We start from the raw sequence: 7,038 nt of genomic DNA, 5'->3' as shown, positions 1-7,038 counted from the left end.
CTTATAATCACAATAGTAGGCGTAGGTTGAGTATTCCCAATCCAAAAATCCAAAATCTGAAACGCTCCCAAATCAGAAACTTTTGGACAGCCAATATGACACCACAAATAGAAAATTCCACCCCAATTTTATGTGATAGTTCATGTTCAAAGCATAAGCATACTAAAAATATTGTATAGAGTTGCTTTCTAGCTATGTATATAAAGTATATAAAAAACATAAATGAATTTTCTGTTTAGACTTGGTCCTATATCTTAGATACCTTATTATATGTAGGCAAGTATTCCAAAAACCAAACAAATCCAAAATATAAACTGCCCTGATCTCAGGCTTGTTTTCTTTTCTTTCTTCTTCCTCTTTTTTTTTTTTTTTTTTTTTTTTTTTTCCTATGATACTGGGAATTGAACCCAGGGCCTTGTATATTCTAGGCAAGCACTGTACTACTATGCTATTTTTAGTCCTTTTCATTTTACTTTGAAACAATGTCTTGCTAAATTACCCACGCTGGCCTTAAACTTGAAGTCCTTCTGCTTTGGCCTCAAAATAAGTGGGATTACAAGTATGAGTCACTTCCAACCCAAGTATTTCAATTAAGGGATACTCAACCTGTACTACTGATATAGGGGAAACAATACAACTCCCAACTTGCTAGAATATCAGATACATGAAGTTCATATTCCCCAAAAACATCTATGGCTGGAGGTGCCTCTAAAGGCCAGACCTCAAGATAAAAGACAGACAGAATGATAAGGCCTATGTACCTCCCAAGAGATAAGATGAGTGGTACCATCTGGTCCAATAAAATCTAGATAGAAATCACTCACCTAAGTGGGTGACCAGTACCTCCTAATTCATCCCTTCTTGGGTGTTTGTTTGTTTGTTGTTGTTTTGTTTTGTATTGGGGATAGAACTCAGGACCTTGCACTTGCCAGGCAGGTACGACACCACTGAGCTAAATCCCCAGCCCAATTATCCCTCCCTGAAAAGGTCTTTGTTCATTCCATGTACATTTGCTATGCGGCTGCTTCCCCATTAGATTAATATTGCCTAAGCAGTATACTTGCAATCTTATTGGTGGATCATAGCTTTGACCCACTTTGTGGTTTTGCTGTTGTTGTTTTGTTTTGTTTTTTTCTGGTACCAGGGATCAAACTTAGGACCTTGTGCTTGCAAGGCAGATTCAGTGCCACTGAGCTAAATCCCTGGCCCAGATTTGACCCAAGTTGTACCCACCTTGTGATTTTCTACCCACCTTGTGATTTTGCTCTATAAAACTTTCTTTGAGAAAGTGGGCAGGTTGTCAATCTACTTTCAGGTCCCCTCCTATCTCTCAGGAACTATCTCTCAATAAGTTTTTCTTACTCTTAATCTCTGTTGCTCCTTCAAATTCATTCTTCAATTTTGGAGTACTTAAACTTGGTGTATCTGACATCTATCAGGTTGGAAGTTATATTTATTTCCTCCATATTACTGCTATTGTACTCATTTTACAGATGCTAAAACTGAAGCAGAGAGTCATGCTTTATGAGGATAGAAATCAGATCTACCATGTTCACTGTTTTATGGTAGAATTGTCCTTGCTTATGGTAAGCAATAGCTCAGTGAACTATTCCAATGTTCTAGTACATAATATTTAATTTAGTATTTTTTTAATTTAGTATTAATAAAGCCTTTGTGGAGTAAGTAGACCATATTATCTGTCTTGTTCCTAGTTTGATTCATAGTGTCTAGCACAGTTTTGAGACATAGTATATATTCATATAATACTTAATTCACTATTAATATGCTTAATACATGGTATTCACCTGTTTGGTATTAGATACACACATAATGTGATACATTAATCAGGATTCTTTTTTTTTTTTTTTTTTTTTTTTTTTTTTTGGCACCGGAGATCAAACTCAGGACCTTTCCTTTGTGAGGCAGGCTCAGTGCCACTGGGCTAAATCCCCAGCTCATTAATCAGGATTCTTTTAGTTGAAAATGCAAAAGCATCACAAATTAGCTCATGATAAAAGAAAAATAAGGATGAAGGAAGAAAAACATAGAAGAAATCAGCACATGTAACTAAAAAGTTCAGAGGTAGATTTCAGGTAAGACTGACATTATGCCCTTCAACTCAGGAACTCATCTGTCCCATTCATATTTGTGTTCCATTTCCACAGTTCTCTCTCTCTCGATGCATATGATTGTCTACTCTGATGCCATTTTTCAGCCTTTGTAATGGACCTTCTCCCTGTTACATGCTTAGTGTAAATTTAAGGATGTTAGAGCATCAATCATGGTCCTGCGACGGGCTGAGAGATGGCCTCAATTCTCACTCATCATCACAAAATCAGTAATGCATGCAGAGAAGGCAGGTCCATTTCAGAAGCTATGATCTGTAACAGACTAAATGATATACTTCCAAGTGTTCTTGCAGGGTGGTTAGGGAGGCAAGCAGAGCCACTGAAGTCCAGTTTGGCCCTAGGTCCTATTCCCCATGTATGGATTCTAACAACCACAATAACACTTGGTACCTCAACTGAATAACTTTTAAAAGGGACAAGGCAGGGCTTAACTTTACATGCAGTGATGCAAGAACTTTCTAAATGTCTTCTAAATATTTGATAAAGAACCTAATAAGGGGCTGGGGTTTTAGTTTAGTGGTTCCACCGCCTACCTCGCAAGCGCAAGTCCTGAGTTCAATCCCTGGTACCAAAGAAAAAATAAAACCTAGTAAGTTGCCTATCATGGTTTACAATGGAAGCCTAAAGAGCTAAAAAGGAAGGCACAGAATAGCCTACCCAAGGGCTATAAATTGGCAGCCTTCTGGTCAACAATAATTCATAGATATGTTTTGTTGGGTTCTGGTAGTGCTTATAGATGCATCAATTTTCTTTTTTGTGTGTTTATTTTTGTTTTGTTTTCAAGACAGGATCTTGCTATGTAGTCCAACTTACTATCTTCCTGTCTCAGCTTCCCAAATACTGGAGGATGTGCCCCACCACACCATGCTTGTCTTCTACTTATCTTCAAATACCAAAGATCTGACAGACTAGACCCACAACCCAGCATGGTGCCAGTCAGCTGAGTCTGAAGCTGAAGCCGCTTTCTTCAGGCAGAGTAGACTTGTCAGTTCTCCACAGTATCCTCTCGTTTTCCATGGATATTTCCCACACACCCCATGGGCATTTGCATTTGCAGGTCTTCTGTTTCACAAAGAAGTCAAAGAGGCCCAAAGGATTAAAATGACTTGCTACATTTGGATAAAAACTTTATCTGTTTTTGTTTTTTCACAGTATGTTGACTTTTCTTCTTTTATAACAAATTCCCATACAGTAAAGTTGACCTTTAGGGCTGGAGATATGATGTTATGTGGATTGTGAAACATGTGCAATACAAGTAGTCACCACCACTATCAAGACACAGAATAGTTCCATCATTCAGAAATCCCTCTTGAGATGCCCCTTCCCTCCTGCTACCCCTGACCTGTGCTGACCACTGATCTGTTCTCCACCATAATCAGTTTGTCTCTCAAGACTTTCATAAAAGTGGAGTCTCATATAGTATGTATCCTTTGACGATGGGCTTCTTTAATTTGTCATAATACCTCGAGATTCATTTGAGGCATTAGATGTATCAGGTCATTCTTATTTATTACCAAGTGTTGTTCATCTGTAGAGAAGTACTACAGTTATTTGCAGCCTGAAGTCCTTGATTTGAAGTTCAGATGCATTTTTCTGAGTAGTGGGGCAGTGGAGTGTTAGAGGTGGCTCAAACTAACTCTCGAGAGCCAACTGTTGACTTGTCAAGAATTGTGCTGGCTAATTGTTAAACACAACCATTAAGAAGTTAAATTAAATTAAACTATAGTAAGTACTCAAAAAGTCATCACTCTCTGATTGTTACTACACTTTACAATTATCTGAGCTTGTGAGGTTGTTTCATTGCATCGGTGTGGGTGGGAATACTATATTATGACATACAAGTGTATATCTGTTTCCAATTTCGTGTTCATTGACTTCATTTCAATCATTAAATCCATCATGATAGAACTATGTACACTGAATAAATACACAAATGCTACAGGGTCCTTTCCCTTGTTTACCTGCCTCCCTTCTTTCCTTCGTTCCTTCCTTCCTCCCTTCTTTCCTCCCTTTGAACTGTCTAACATTTACTTGCACACCTCAAAGTGGGAAAGTTAGATCCTAGATTCCTCTGCAGAGGAGCCCCCATTATTGCCCTCCCCCAATCCTCTACCCCAGTATGGTTTGTGGATTCATGTTAGGTCAAAACGTGTCCTCTTCTTGGGGTGTGTTTTACTTTACTTTCTGCCATAACAGAATATGTGAGACTGCGTGGTTTATAAACAACAGAGCTTTGACTGGCTCACACTTCTGGAGGTTGAGAAGTCCAAAACCAGAGTGGTGGCATCTGACTAGGGTCTGTGTGCTCTGTCATCCCATGGCAGAAGGCAGAAGAAAGAGTAAAAAAAGAAGCACAAAGAGGACCAAGCTCACTTACATTAATCTACTCCTGCAATAATGACATTATCACTTATGGGGGAAAAGCCCTTGTGACCTACTCTCTCTTCAAGGTCCTGCTTACCGATACTGTTGTTGCATGGGGGATGAAGTTTCCAACACATGAACTTGGGCAATACATTCACACCATAACACAGGGAAAGTGGGAGGACTAGATATTAAAAATCAAATGTAACAACTTGCCCTAAAAGCTCCCAGAAGCAGTGTAGAACAACGGGAAGTCTCCTGTGCTGGAACAAAGGCATTTGGGTGCTCATCTCCACAGAGAGTCTCCTCACAGGGACATAAAATATGATTCTTTTTTCTACCTCTCCATCTGTTCTCACAGCATGAATACCACATGGGAAACCCTCCTACACAAATTCCTCTCTCTGTCTTTCTCCTCTCCTGCACTGAATCTGCTCAGTTGAAGGAAGGACCTGAGTGGAATCAGTTTTCACATGGTGGTCAACAGAGCCCCAAGTTCAAAGACATATTTCTAGGGGTTACCAGGGAGGCAGTAGGGATGAAGGGAGTGGCATAGGACCTCTGGACTCCCTGCTTCCTACTTCAACTAAAGCCACTTCATTTTTATATTTCAATTTAATATTTTATAGATGAAAAAATAAAGTGAGATTTTCTTTGGAAGAGGGTTTTGAACTCTGAACTCTGTGATTAATCTTAGAGTCCTCGTCTGGACCATAGCAAAATCCTCTTAGCTGGTTTCCCACCTTCCACTCTTGCCTTCCTATCTGTCTTTGTCCCTCTGCCCTACCACCACCACTGTCCTCATATACAAGATAAGGTGTGGCAGAGGTGGCTGGGGAAAAGAGTGGAATCTGTCAATCACAAGATCCCAGGGCAACGTGAACACTCATCTGTAGAACTTCTCACAAGCTCCCAGGAGATGTGGATGGCATAAAAAAGAGCAGCCATCACAGAAAGCTGCTATAGTGTGTGTTTGTACAGCAGCCTGCACCATATTTCTCAGGTGTAGGGTGTACTTTTATTTTTGCTTTTATCCTCTTTTTTCTTTGTTCAGCCAATGCTAGCTCTGCAGAGCTGGTTTCATCATACCTCTTTCCCCTGCATTTTTCAAATAAACTTTTGTCACTGTCATTGGTTTGTCTTATCCAACTTGTTTGAGGCAAGAAGAACCTGGAATACTTTTGATTGCTAAGCCATTTCTAAAGGAATAACTCTAAAACACTCCCACAGCAAACACAATGTTAAAATGAAAATCAGATCATGTCACTTTTCCTCAAAACTCTCCAACAACTTTCTGTGATTATCAGAATAAAATTTGAAGTCTTTAAAATATCCTATAAGGTTCTACAAAGTCTGGACCCAGCCTCTCTGACTTCATCTTGTCTCAACCTCCACATTTATCATACATTTTTCTAGAATGTTCTTCCTCTAAGTTTACTTGGTTTAACCCTTCCTAGATCCTCCTATCAAAACTATCACCTATCACTATAATTCTCTATTCCCTTAATTTAAAATGTATTTTGCAATATTAAAAGTAAGCCGTGTTATTTTTTAAAATGTAGAAAACATGAAATATTAAAAGAAAAAGTAATTGATTACCATAAACAACCAATATTTTGCTATATTTCTTTCTAGAATTTTTAATTTTTTCTTTTTTATACTATTCTTCACTGCTAATCATACACAAAGTTTAAAGAATCAACATTGCTATAGAGTTTATCATGAGAAACACCTATTTCCCCCCTTTTGTGTTCTCTAATCAGAGCCAATTACTCTTAGGGACTTGAACTGATTTTTTTCTTATTATTATTGCCTTCAAATCTCTAGAAATAATATAGTGAGAAATAACTTGTAGGGCCGGGGATTTGGCTCAGTGGTTCCACCACCTGCCTTGAAAGTGCAAGGTCCAGAGTCCAATCCCTGATACAAAAAAAAAAAAAAAAAAAAAAAAAAAAAAAAAAAAAAAAAAAAATTTTAGACATTATCTAATGATGTTTCCATTATGGAAGGTGAAGATGTTGGTTCTCTCTTCCCTCTGCCTCCAGCATACAGCCACACACTTTCCATCCTTCCATCTTCCTAATACACAGGTTAGTATTTTTTAATAAGTCAGCATTCAGGGTTACATAATTATAAAATAGACTCAACAAACCATAGGGTATCAATTATTTCTTTTATCTTCCAATTATTTCTGTTTTTGTTTGTTTTTTTTTCTTTTTATTGAGGTTATTGGTACAATCTAGGTGTACAATACAATTACATTCATCATTGGGATTCTGTACCTTTACATAATAGGTCTTTATTCTCATTTTTCCCCTTGTCCCTGCCCTCCCTTCACTCCCTCCTCCCCTCCCCATTTGCAAACACTTTATTTCCATTTTTTCAGTTTCTCATATTTTTTTCCTCTCCCTTATTACCTCTCCCCCACCCTTCCCACTTTCCTTACACCTTTAGCCCTTTACTTCCTATTTCACATTATTAATTGTCTCATTAGGATCCTGTGTACTATTATAGTTTTTCACACCAAAGAAACTATTCGGTATTT

Source organism: Fukomys damarensis, unplaced genomic scaffold, assembly GCF_012274545.1.
Source record: "Fukomys damarensis isolate Sample0158 unplaced genomic scaffold, DMR_v1.0_HiC HiC_scaffold_29, whole genome shotgun sequence".
NCBI classification, from domain to species: Eukaryota; Metazoa; Chordata; class Mammalia; order Rodentia; family Bathyergidae; genus Fukomys; species Fukomys damarensis.
Note: the sequence above shows the minus strand (reverse complement) of the source record.